At 43.4% G+C, this 12505-nt stretch overlaps 1 protein-coding gene across 1 annotated transcript in view; it reads right to left on the bottom strand.

Annotated features, from left to right (window-relative positions):
* Positions 1-2268, bottom strand: part of FAM81A (family with sequence similarity 81 member A) — a 78477-nt gene extending 76209 nt beyond the window's left edge. The window contains exon 1 of the mRNA XM_044230069.1: positions 2242-2268. The gene's annotated coding sequence lies outside the window, so the exon portion shown is untranslated. The remainder of the gene's footprint in view (positions 1-2241) is intronic.
* Positions 2269-12505: the final 10237 nt, after the last annotated feature.

Raw genomic sequence — 12505 nt, 5'->3', positions numbered from 1 at the left:
GTGGGTTAAAGCTTCTGCTTTCGGCTCAGGTCATGATCCCAGGGTCCTGGGATGGAGCCCCGCTTCGGGCTCTCTGCTCAACGGGGAGCCTGCTTCCTCCTCTCTCTCTGCCTGCCTCTCTGCTTGCTTGTAATCTCTGCCTGTCAAATAAATAAATAAAATCTTTAAAAAAATAAATAAAAAAAAATAAGGATTTGTAGGTCTTGCCCATCTTGATGATTCTCATTTGGTGTGTTTGAGGTAGTCCAAAGTGCCACATTTTTTTCATAATACTCTGGGTCATTCTAAGAAACCACCAGGTTTAGCAAGCACTGATCCAGAACATAAGAAGGAGGGTATAGGGCATTGAGCAGACACCATGACCTTGTGAACGGAAGACTTTGTTAGTGAACGGGTTAATGGTTTGGAGGTAGCACTGAGAAGCAGGAAATCCAATCCCTGCTCCGGTGAGACTGAGACGGGAGAGGGCTATTCTGAGAGAAATTGTTCACTCGGGCTCTGGTGCTAGGGGAGGGACGGAAGATAGGCTCAGCTGCAGAAAAATGAAAATTCAGGAGTATCACTGGAGGATGTGAGAAACAAGAGACTGAAAGGCAGGTTTGGAGACACAAAGGCCAGTGGTCTAGAGAGAGAGAAAGTGGACTAGTTTGTCCACGAGGTTTCCAAGTGTAATGAAGTATGATTCACTAAAGATTTGTAGGGCTTAGTGGTTGAATTCCTGCAGTAAGGATTTTTCTGTCTGAATGCTATCAGATTTTTAACACGTAAACCATTAGAGATTATTAAACCATCAGGTAAACAAGCTTACAGAAGCTTATTCATTAACACTGAAAATGTCTTCCCAGCCCACATTTTTTTTTTCAGATGAAATCAGATTGGAATGAACATTAAGGATTTAGAGCAGAAAGCCAGAAGAGGCAACCCCAAGGACCTATGAGAGGGACAGGGTACTTTCTCCTTCTCCTGTTCTTGGAAGAGGGAAGTTTATGTACTGAGAATATACAAAGGGGCCTGAGTGTCTTTTTAGCACCAGCCAGTACTAAAAATAGAAAAGGTGTCACAGCTTACTGGGTCTCAGAGGTACCTTCCTCCCAATACACACACTCCATGACAAGGCCCCCACCGGAACACAGTGGGCAAACCCTAGGGATGGTTCTCAGTAAAGAATCTATTTACTTTCACAAACCCAACTATTTAAAGAGCAAGCTGCAAATGTTTGCCCCTGCTTCCCAGAGAGCTGCACTCCTGTGGACTCAAATCATTCTAGCGTTATTTCTGGTTACTCCTATGAAATAATTCCTATCACTGACATACACAGACTTTAAGATGAGAGCGTGAGCACAGCCGGGCACGCGCACACGCGCGCACGCGCGTGCTCAGACACACACACACACACACACACACACACACAAAACCTCGTGCATACTGAAGAAATGACTCACTTAATTTGCTGCTGCCTGCCACTGTTGGGTTTTGATTTTACCTGTTCAAATACAAAGTTTCCTATGAGATTAACTACAGTAAAGAACAACTCGGGAGGATTAACCCTGATTTTGTTCCTGACTTTTAGAGCACCCAAGAGGTTTCAACCTGGGCATCTCGAGAAGGCACTCTCTGGGCCACCCACGGTTTTCTGTCCATTATCTTCCATAAAACGGCAACATTTCTTGCCACTTTGAGAGCCAATTAATGGAAACCCCTTGTCTAACAAACATGATTGAGTCCTGTAGATCCTGTTCCTGCAGAACCCTACTTTGGGACCCTTTCTCAGCTTACAGTGCAAGGGAACAACAGCACTGTGGAACCGCAAAGAGCCCAAGCCTCTCCCTTCAATGAGAAAGGGGTGGGGGGAAGCAGAGAGGTTAACCTGTCCAAGGTCACTCAGCTCTGAGTAGTGGGACGGCTGACTTACCACCACCCCCTGGCAATATGTGCAGCACCCCAGCTCCCCCAGACAGTCCCTCCCGGCTTCTGTTGGTTTGCTAGCACGCAACTCCCCCCGGCCCCCGCAGAAATGCAATGCCAGTTGCGTTCCGTGCCCAACTTCATCCCCTCGCGTCAGCATGCAGTTAACCCTCTCGCCGGCAGCACGTCACATGGGCCACGCGCAGCTCTCTCTCTGCCCCCCAAGCCTATCTCCCCGGCGGCTGCCCCAAGGTCACCGGCCGTCCCAGGGAGCTCCCGCCACCGGGGAGCGGAGCCCGTCCGACCGGGGTGGGGGGCCCGGGGCGCGGCACTCACCGGCGCGGGGGGCGGGCGCGCCGCGGCTGCCCATGTCCTCGCCGGCGCGGCTGGGTGCGGCGGCCGCTGGCGCGGGCTGTGCGGGGCGCCCGGCTGCGGGCCCGCGCCGCGGGGAGCGCCGTCCAATCAGCGCGCGCCTGCCGCCTGGCCCGGCGCGCGGCCCGGCCGGGTTCGCGGCTCCCGGGGGGCGCGAGCCGCCGCGCGCCGCCCGAGCCGCTTCCGGGCGCGTTGCCTGGACGCGGTTGCCGTGGCAGCCCGAGCTGGAGGCTTTCCCCGCGCACCCGCGCCCAGCCTGGCGGCGCCGCCCCTCCTCCCTCCGCGTTCCCACACCCAAAATAGCCTCTCCTCGTCGCTGCTGTTTCCCACAGAGCTCTTATCCAAGCGGCTCGGAGTTGGCGGGCGGGGATTTCGCTTATTGGAAAATAAATCCTGTTGTAGGGCTGGATGACTTGAAGGGAGAGGTGTTGAAATGGTGTCTGATTAGGATAATAGCCATGGTGCTTGCACTGTAATTCTCTCCAGAGCCCTCACATTCCTCATTTACTAAACCTCTTTCCCACAAGAAAGCGTCATTTATCTCCCCTCCACTCCCTTCCAGATCGGGGAGAAGCTATTTTATGAGGCCACCGTCTGCTAAGCTGCTCGCGTGCTGACGCCCCACCTGGGCAGGTGAACTTAGCCTCGAGGCTGCCAAGTGCCCTTTAAAGAATCGCCTTGACGGCCCCCGCTGGGTCCAAGGATTGTGTTGCGCCGCAACAGACACGACGCAAGAAGCAACTGCTACCAACCCTCTTCTTGACTTCCCTTCCTCCTCCCTTCTCCCTCATTCCTTTCCCAGGGCGTCCTAACTCTTTCCACCTTCCTCGCAATTTTGATACTGAGCAGGATGCACAAGCCGATCCACTCAATTTTGCTTCCTCTGGGTGCGCGGGATTTAAACAGTGTTGGGGACCCCCCCACACCTTTCCCCGCCTCACCGCCTCCGGTTCGTGTCTCTTTCATGTCGCTAGTATTTACCCAGTACATGCATTCTTGTCCGTCTCTCCCACCAGTCCGGGCCCCTCCAACCCCGGGGAATGGAGCATGACGTGATATTAAGACCCTGGGTGGTGGAGTCAGCCTGAGCTGTTTTGGAATCCTCCCTTCGTCAGTTTGGAATCCTGCCTTCGGTGTGGACTTGGGTATTTTGTGGCTGTTTCCACACTTATAAAATGGGATAATACCCCCCCCAATACACACACACACACACACACACACAAAGGGGTAATACATAGTAACACTCATGAATCAACAATATTGGATGTCTTTCCAATACTAGCATCTATGCTTAGCTTTAAGACACGATGGTGAAGAGGAAAAAGACACAGCTCTCTGCTCTCATAGACCTTACAGCCTGAGACGCAGTAAGAAAAAAAATCACAGACATATGTGAAACTGCCATCATGATAAGAAGAGTATATGGCTTTGAGATCTATGATAAGAAGATCTGACTAACAGCATCCCTTTAGGGCTGCAAAGGCTCAATGATTATTGTCTCCTTTCCTTCCTTAGGTTCCCACTGCCTGGCACACAGAATACATTCAGTAAATATATATTGAATTGAATCCATGTCATAGTGATAACAGTATCACTTAGTTTCCCAATGACTTTCCATATGGAACTTGTCACTATGTCGGGAAGGGTGTGAAGGTATTACTGGAGAGTGCCCATTCAAACCTGGGACCCACCATCAAGAGTCCTGAGGAAGGTTCACAATGTTTCTTGCCTGTCCTATTGGATTGCCTTCCAGTGTGTAAGGCATGCATCTCAAATGAACACATGAAAGTTCTCCCTGTCTTACTTCCCCTCTCTGCTTACTTTTCCACTCTCTTCCTTGGTTCCAGTTCCATCCTGCCACTCTTTGAATCAGAGCCTCAGGACACCCACCCCTGGCTTCCTAGGAGGTGGACAGTGGACTCTTGTATTCCTCAGAGTACAGCACCTATAAACCAGGAAAAAACTCCCTGCAGCTGCTTCTGCTGGCCTACAAAGCATAATTTTGATGCTCTTTTGCTGCAAGACTCCCTCACTCTCAAGGGCAAAGAAAGGGAGGGCTGGAAGGGGAAGAGCTCTGGTCGCATATATAAACCCTTCTATTTAGCCTGACTTTAATACCCTTCTTAAAAATCATACCAGGGGCACCTAGGTAGTGCAGTTGGTTAGGTGTCCACCTTGTTTTTCTTTTTTAGAACAGAGAGAGAGAACACACGAACCATGGGAAGGGCAGAGAGAAAGGGAGAAGCAGGCTTCCCACTGAGCAAGGAGCCCGATGTGGGGCTCAATGTGGGGCTCAATACCAGGACTCTGGGGTCATGATCCCAGTATCCTGGGATCGAGCCCCACATTGGGCTTCTTGCTTAGCAGGGAGCCTGCTTCTCCCTCTGCCTGCTTGTGCTCTTTCTCGCTCTCTGTCAAATAGATAAAATCTTTAAAAAATAAAAAATTTTAGGGGCACCTGGGTGGCTCAGTGGGTTGAAGCCTCTGCCTTCGGCTCCGGTCATGATCCCAGGGCCCTGGGATGGAGCCCCGCATGGGGCTCTCTGCTCAGCAGGGAGCCTGCTTCCCTTCCTCTCTCTCTGACTGCCTCTCTGCCTACTTGTGATCTCTGTCTGTCAAATAAATAAATAGAAAATTTTTTAAAAAAAAATTTTTTAAACTTGAGACTATGATTTATCACAAATCACTTTATACTGGCAAAGATTATCAATAATAGTTTCATCACAGAGAACAATTTTATAAATTTGATGACTGTTCTACTATTCACAAACCAGTCATTAAATAGAAAAATCTTGTGAAGTATATCACAATACATACTATGATGTACATAGTGATACACTATGAAGATTTTTTTTTTTTAGCTGATTTATCGCACAGCCAAATTCTGGTCCTACCTGTGTCTCAACACCACCAAAAATCATGAAGATATGATGTACAGGGCATCACTGAGGCCAGAAGGTATGCACTTCTAGGTAAAGGTCAAAGGCTTGTATGGGTCAAAAGTGGTATTTGAAAAGGCTAGAATACAGTTAGGCCAATAATGTAGTGAGCCCTGCAGGATAAAGAGTTAATATTTATCTCGGAATCAGCAATTCTCAACCGAGGCTTGAAATTCAGTGAGGAGTCACGATCCATTGTGAGGTATGTCACATGGTGTCACACAGTTCTTCACTAAGAAAAATTTGTCCAAGGATTGACCTGAAAGGAATAGTCCCAAATAGGGACCAGGAAGAAGGAGATGTTCCTACAAAGCAAACAATGAGGAAAAACCAGAGGAAGGATGGGGAGAATGTCAGAGAAAAGTTTAAAACCACAAGTCCTGTAGAAAGCCAAGGAAATTTAGTGAACAGAAGGTCACTGGTGATCTCCATAATTATTTTTCATTATGAGATTGCTGCAGGTTAAGAAAAGACGAACTGTTGGACAAATGCAAAAGCAGACATGGGTCGCTTTTTAGAGGAGCTGGCAGTACAGGGAAGATGAGAAATATGGTCAATAGGTTTCTAGTACCAAGTGAACATTTTCAAGAGAGGAGAAAAAAGTTTTTGCTTTTATATACACTGTTGTGGGGCGCCTGGGTGGCTCAGTGGGTTAAAGCCTCTGCCTTTGGCTCGGGTCATGATCCCAGGGTCCTGGGATCGAGCCCCGCATTGGGCTCTCTGCTCAGCAGGGAGCCTGCTTCCACCTCTCTGTCTGCCTGACTGCCTCTCTGCCTACTTGTGATCTGTCAAATAAATAAATAAATTATCTTCTATATACACTGTTGCAGTCATGAAGCAATGGAGAACACAATATATCATTTTGTACTAACTCAATCAATTCTACCATTAGGTTCATCAGCACCATCCCCATTCCCTTTTTTTCCTTTAAAATTTTATTTTTTATTTATTAATTTTTAAAAGATTTTATTTATTTATTTGACAGAGATCACAAGTAGGCAGAGAGGCAGGCAGAGAGAGAGGAGGAAGCAGGCTCCCTGCCAAGCAGAGATTCCGACACGGGGCTCGATCCCAGGGCCCTAGGATCATGACCCGAGCTGAAGGCAGAGGCTCAACCCACTGAGCCACCCAGGCGCCCCTAAGATTTTATTTTTAAGTAATCTCTGCACTCAATGTGGAGCTCGAACTCATAACCCCGAGATCGAGAGCCTCACACTTTACTGACTGAGCCAGCCAGGTGCCCCTGGCTTTTTTTTAAACTGTTTCATCAAATAAGAGGAATCTTACGTAGAGCAGAGGTGGGGTTCGGACCTTGGGACACTATCATCTTAATAACCAACTAAAAATTTAGGTTAATAACCAGTTAAAAGGATATAAATAATTCTTTATGGCTTTTCTTTGTTGATAATAGTAACATCTTAGGATTAAGGAAATCCCATTTTTATCCTTTCATATGTAAAAATAACAGATTTTTCATATGTTTTAAGTAATCTGTAATTGACATGTTTTTGCTAATAGTTTCCCTTCAGGTGTTAGCTAATTCTCGCAGAAATGATGTTTTGCTTATGAATTTGTTGGTGAATCAGTCTCACAGGATTTTTAAAAGTAACTATAATTAAGGTACAACCAGGAGAGAAGGCATAAAATTTTGAAAGATTCTTCTTAGAGAAGTGTTAACTTAGGAAGTGTTATCTTTTTTTTCTAAGGTTGTATTTATTTGAAACAGACAGAGAGTGAGAGAGAGAACTAGCAAGCAGAGTAGGGGGCAGCGTGGGAGGGCAGAGGGTGAGGGAGAAGCAGACTCTCCACAGAGCAGGGAGCCCGACATGGGCTTGATCCCAAAATCCCGGGATCATGACCTGAACCAAAGGCAGATGCTTAACCGACTGAGCCACCCAGATGCCCCAGAAGTTTCATGCCACAACAGCTCAGTATAGTTCAACAAACATGTTTATCTACCTTGTAGTAGCTAGTCACAGTACCACAGCTCAAACAATGAAGCCCAACATAAGCTGACACTTTTGCTTCAGCTTCTCTGCTCAGTAGTACGTTATGTGTGGGACAGTGATCCTCATAGGCAGAATTAAAAGACAATCTTTACTTCCGTTCAACGACAAGAAAGGAACAATACCCACTACGTGAAAATATGTACAGCATACACGTTATCATAGGCACTACCACACCAAACCACAGTGAAGCTAATCAAAGGAAAAATTAAGATTATCAGTCCTGTCCTTACAGAATCCTGTCCTTACTGGCCCTGGGCTGGTGGTACAAATAGCCAGTGTTTCTATGTCAGACCCCGTGCTAAATGCTTTACCTATAAAATTTCAAGTCTTCCTTGCAATAGCTCATGAGTTAAACTGAGGCTTCAAGGTATGATGTGGCTTGTCCAAGATTCCAAAGCTATTAGGTACTGAAATGGTAATGTGAATATGGGTCCCTCATACACCACCCTGTGCCTTAATCAGGTGCTAGATGGCCTCTCCATGATGATGTCAGACTAGAGAGGAAAAAGGCAACACAAACTTCAGTATGCAATATGTGTGGCACAGTGAGACCTAAATAAGTATTTTCCCTTCTCCCTTTATCTTCCCCCAATGATAAAACATATCAAAGAATATGAATAGTAACATATTTAAAAAAAACTCTTTTGAAAGAGTAAATTAATTTTAACATTCTGTCTGATTTCTTACAGCTTCATCCCAGGACTGTACTAGCCAAAGAGTCAAGATTGAGTGTAATTTTCTGAATGAATCTGATAAAAGAATCTTTAGTTTAAAACATACAGAGCCAGAGATGAGTTGGGATTTGAACATCTTCTTAAATAATGAAACTGAAGCAAGTTTTTTATGAGTGCACGCTTGTCAGCAAAAGGTATATAGAACTATATACTTTCCAAAAGTCTTAATTAGTAGAAATACATATTCTTTACTTAAAATTAATTTTTTATGCAAGAGCTCTTTTTTTTTGCAACTGCTCTTAAAAGAGAAATATCAAGTATAATCCTCCTTGTTTCCCCTTCAATATTTGGATACACTTCAATTATTTTCATGCACATATAACAGATTTCCCAAGGCAAGAATAAGTGGGTTGTAGGATTTTCTATCAGGAGCTGGAGGACCACAGAGTCATGAAATTAAGCTATCATCACTATGGACTGAAGACATAGCCGTCTCTTCCCCCTTAGAATCATAAATCATAAATCTGACATATTCTTATTTTCTTTCCTTAGAAGGCTCCATACTGTGAGGTTGCCGGAAACTATTGGTATGTGCTTAAGCAAGTTACTTAACCTCTCCTTGATACAAGTTTCATCATCTATAAAATGGGGGTAATGTAGTGCCTACCTAACTGGGTTCTAATGGAGATCAATTCATGTAAAAAACTTCAAATAATATTTTAGTTACTATTTTAATATTATTTGTTATATCTAATGTCACTTAAATTTTATTCTTAGTATTTCCTCCTATGACCCAATTGGAAAAGTGGTGGTCTAATTAATATTGGCTCAACTATTTTATCTAATATATAGAGACAGAATTTGGTAATTAATGTGGTTGACTCGTTCTTCACACCGTTACTCATGTTGCTTGTCTTGCAACAATTCTAATTCTCCTTCCGGTGTCAGCCACTCCCCAAAACCATCCCTTTCATTTGCATGTAGTTATCAAGGTCCTAGTCAAGTGTATATATTGGTGCTAATATCCTAGGTCATTTTTGGCTGCGCCTAACGTGAATTCCAAAGTCTCTCTTCTCGAAGAACAATGAGCGAGATTGTCACAGTATGTCTTCTGCCTTATTTATCTGACTTTTTACTGCCCCACCTAAATTATTCAACCAAATTAAGTATCCACTCAGGCCCTAAAAAAGGGAAAGAGCCCTATGTATTTCGTGCCATGGGAAAAGTGAAAATGGTGTCACTGCTCCCTCCTGCTTCCTCCACCTGCCAGTTGAAGTCGTCCTCACAATGGACATCTCTGAGGATGAACCCACCTAGAATGACTGTGGAATCGAAGGCTACCACCACTGCCACCAACACCACACAATTATCTGGTCCCTGCCTTCAGTTGTTTGATTTATTCTTATGAACTATATAAAGTAAGATTTCAAGAAGCATCAGAACAAGAAAGACTTTCACCTCCCTAGTCCCACCATCTGACCTGGGTTTTGCCCTCTACGATTCTTCTCCTCCACCTGCTACCCTGTTCTCGGCATCAGGAGTGGATGCAGTCCTGTTCCTGACCAGTATCTTTGCCCACATCTCTTACATCAGAATTTAGACCTTAGCTTTTCCAGCCTTATATTTTCCCAAATCCAGTCACTAGAATAACTAATTATTATTGGTTCAATTATTTTATTTTACACATGGAGATGGAACTTAATAATTCCAGTACTTCACAGTCAGCAGATCTTTTTGGAAAGGTTTCAATGACAAAAACAAAATTATTGCTAATTCAGTGAGTTTGAAACCTAAGAATACCCAGTATCTGACCTTACCATAATCAGTTTGACCATGCTTTTTCCAAGGAAGAATCTATCTTTTTCCTGTGGAAGAAATTAATAATATCTGCATGAAAACCTCCACAAGAGATATCAGATTTTCTTTTATTCAGTTTAAAAAGAGAAAATTATCAAGTCTTTAAAAATCCTCAACACAGGGTGCTTGGGTGACTCAGTGGGTTAAGCCTCTGCCTTTGGCTCAGGTCATGATCTCAGGGTCCTGGGATGGAGTCCTGCATCGGGCTCTCTGCAGAGAGAGCTTGCCCTCTCTCTCTGCCTGCCTCTGCCTACTTGAGATCTCTCTCTGTCAAATAAATATATAAAATCTTTTAAAAAAATCCTCAACACAGACATTTTTTATGAGCAATATTGAAGGATGGAACAACCAATAAAACTGCCATAGTAAGACCCCTAAAGATGTAGAAAATTATACAAAAAAAAATTCTTATAACTGAAAAACATGATTATCTAGATTCACTAGAACTACCAATTATCTGACTGAGTGAATAATAAAGACCATACCAAAGCAACTCACTTTGAAATTTTGTAACACCTGAGGTATCTGGCTAGCTCAGTCTGTTAAGTGCCCAACTCTTGGTTTTGGCTTAGGTCATGATCTCAGGGTTGTGAGATCAAACCCTGCATTGGGCTCCATGATGGGCATCCAGCCTGCTTAAGATTCTCTCGCTCTCCTGCTGCCCCTTCTCTCTCTCTTTCTCTTCCTCTCAAAAAAAAAAAAAAAATCATAACACTAAAGATAAAGAGAGGATCCTAAAATCTTCAAAACTCTAAGAATATCACCTACAAAGAATCGGGAGTCAGAATGACATCACACTTCTCAACATAAGCAGTGAAATAAGCATCGGTACCTTTAAAATTCTGAGAGAAACTTATTTCCATTGTAGAATTCTACCCTCTGCTAAACTATCCATCATGTCTGAAGGCAAAATAAAGACATTTTCATACATGCTAATTCCCAAAAGCGTACGCCATATACACCCTTTCTCAGGACTCTACTGAGAAATGTTAACTGTTTTAGAAAGTAAACCAAAAGGAAAGAAACATCCACTTCAAAATAATAGCAAAAAGAATTCTTGGGAATATGACAAAAGGAATCACAGAGTTCATGTCCAGCAGGTCTTATAAAGAGCAACCAGTGTGGACTGAAGCAAAAAGCAGAGCCCACAGGGAGGATACAGCCAAGAAAATGAGAGAAAGAGAGAGAGAAACAGATTACTTAATATGTTTGACCACGGTGAGAAGAATTCTAGTTCTGTAGAACGTTTGTAGATGAACTAGTGGGTGGTACAAAAAGAATGAAATCAGTGGCCAAAGAGGCAATTATTTATTAATGCCAGGGCTAAAAGTCAAAAAGTTGTATGATTATACCTGACTCAGCTGTGAACACTAGACATAATGTAAACGTTGACTATTAGTTTAATCCAAAATTGTTATGTCACTATATTGAGAAGTTTGGGGGAGAAGAAGTATATATGATAGTTTGAGGCATTTAGGAAAACTAAATCCCCAGATGCCTAGGCAGCTCAGTTGATTAACCCTCTGTCTTCGGCTCAGGTCATGATCCCAGGATCCTGGGATCGAGTCCCCCATCGGACTCCCCGCTTAGCAGAGAGCCTGGTTCTCCCTCCCCTGATCCCCCTGCTTGTGCTCTCTCTCTCTCTCTCAGATAAATAAATAAATAAATAAATAAAATTTTTGAAAAATTAAATAGGGATACTGGGGTGGCTCAGTGGGTTAAAGCCTCTGCCTTTAGCTCAGATCATGATCCCGGGGGCCTGGGATAGAACCCTGATGTGGGCTCCTTTGCTCAGTAGGGAGCCTGCTTCTCCCTCTTCTTCAGCCTGCAGCTCACCCTGCTTGTGTATTCTCTGTGTCAAATACATTAAGAAAATCTTTTAAAGAAATAAAATAAGTACATGGATTCATTTGATGCAAATAAGAAATAAAAGAAAATCCAGATTTATGAGAAAAAATCTTGAGAATATTTTAAAAATACCTTTTATTTTAAAAGTTCTCAGGTTATTTACTTAGAGTCTTATTACTGCCTTTCTTCCTAGGACATAATTTCTGTATTTCTATTTCAGGCACATTCAAAATGTGTGGTTAGCAAACCATAATTCTTCCATTTGAGAAGGTCTTATAAAACCTTTTTAAGGGGACTTAAGATACTAATTTAAAAAGAAATTTTATTCAAAAAAACCCACATAACCCCATTGACTGCATAGTAAAATGTTCCAAATATATTTTAATAACTCTCTGATCAAAAAAAAAAATCAGTATATGGGTTTTCCTGTCAGCCTTAACTCATTAAAAATAAAATAGTCAAGGGTCGCTTGAGTGGCTCAGTTGGTTGGGCGTCTGCCTGCTGCTCAGGTCATAACTGCAGGGTTCCTGGATCGAGCCCCGCATCAGGCTCCCTGCTCAGCAAGTCTGCTTCTCCCTTTCCCTCTGCCTCTCCCCTGGATTCATTCTCTCTCTCACTCTTTGTCAAATAAGTGAATAAAATCTTAAAATAAAATAGTTAAGGAGAGGCCTATTTTATTAATAAAAAAATATTTTCCAGATACATAGAATACTCATTTAAGGGGTGTGTATGTGTGTGTGTGTGCGTGCACGCACGTGTGCAAGTGTGAACAACAATAATGTTTTAGAGCAAGGGAAAAGAAAAGAAAAAATTCATTTTATTTGGCTTTTTATAAACATTACAAACAACAAAAAGCCAGGGGATCTTTTTTTTTCCTCATAACTCGGATAATAGAAATAAT

The sequence above is a fragment of the Neovison vison genome, chromosome 13 (genome assembly GCF_020171115.1).
Source record: "Neovison vison isolate M4711 chromosome 13, ASM_NN_V1, whole genome shotgun sequence".
In the NCBI taxonomy this organism is placed as follows: Eukaryota; Metazoa; Chordata; class Mammalia; order Carnivora; family Mustelidae; genus Neogale; species Neogale vison.
The sequence above is the reverse complement of the archived record's forward strand: the minus strand, read 5'-3'. Positions and strand labels throughout refer to the sequence as shown.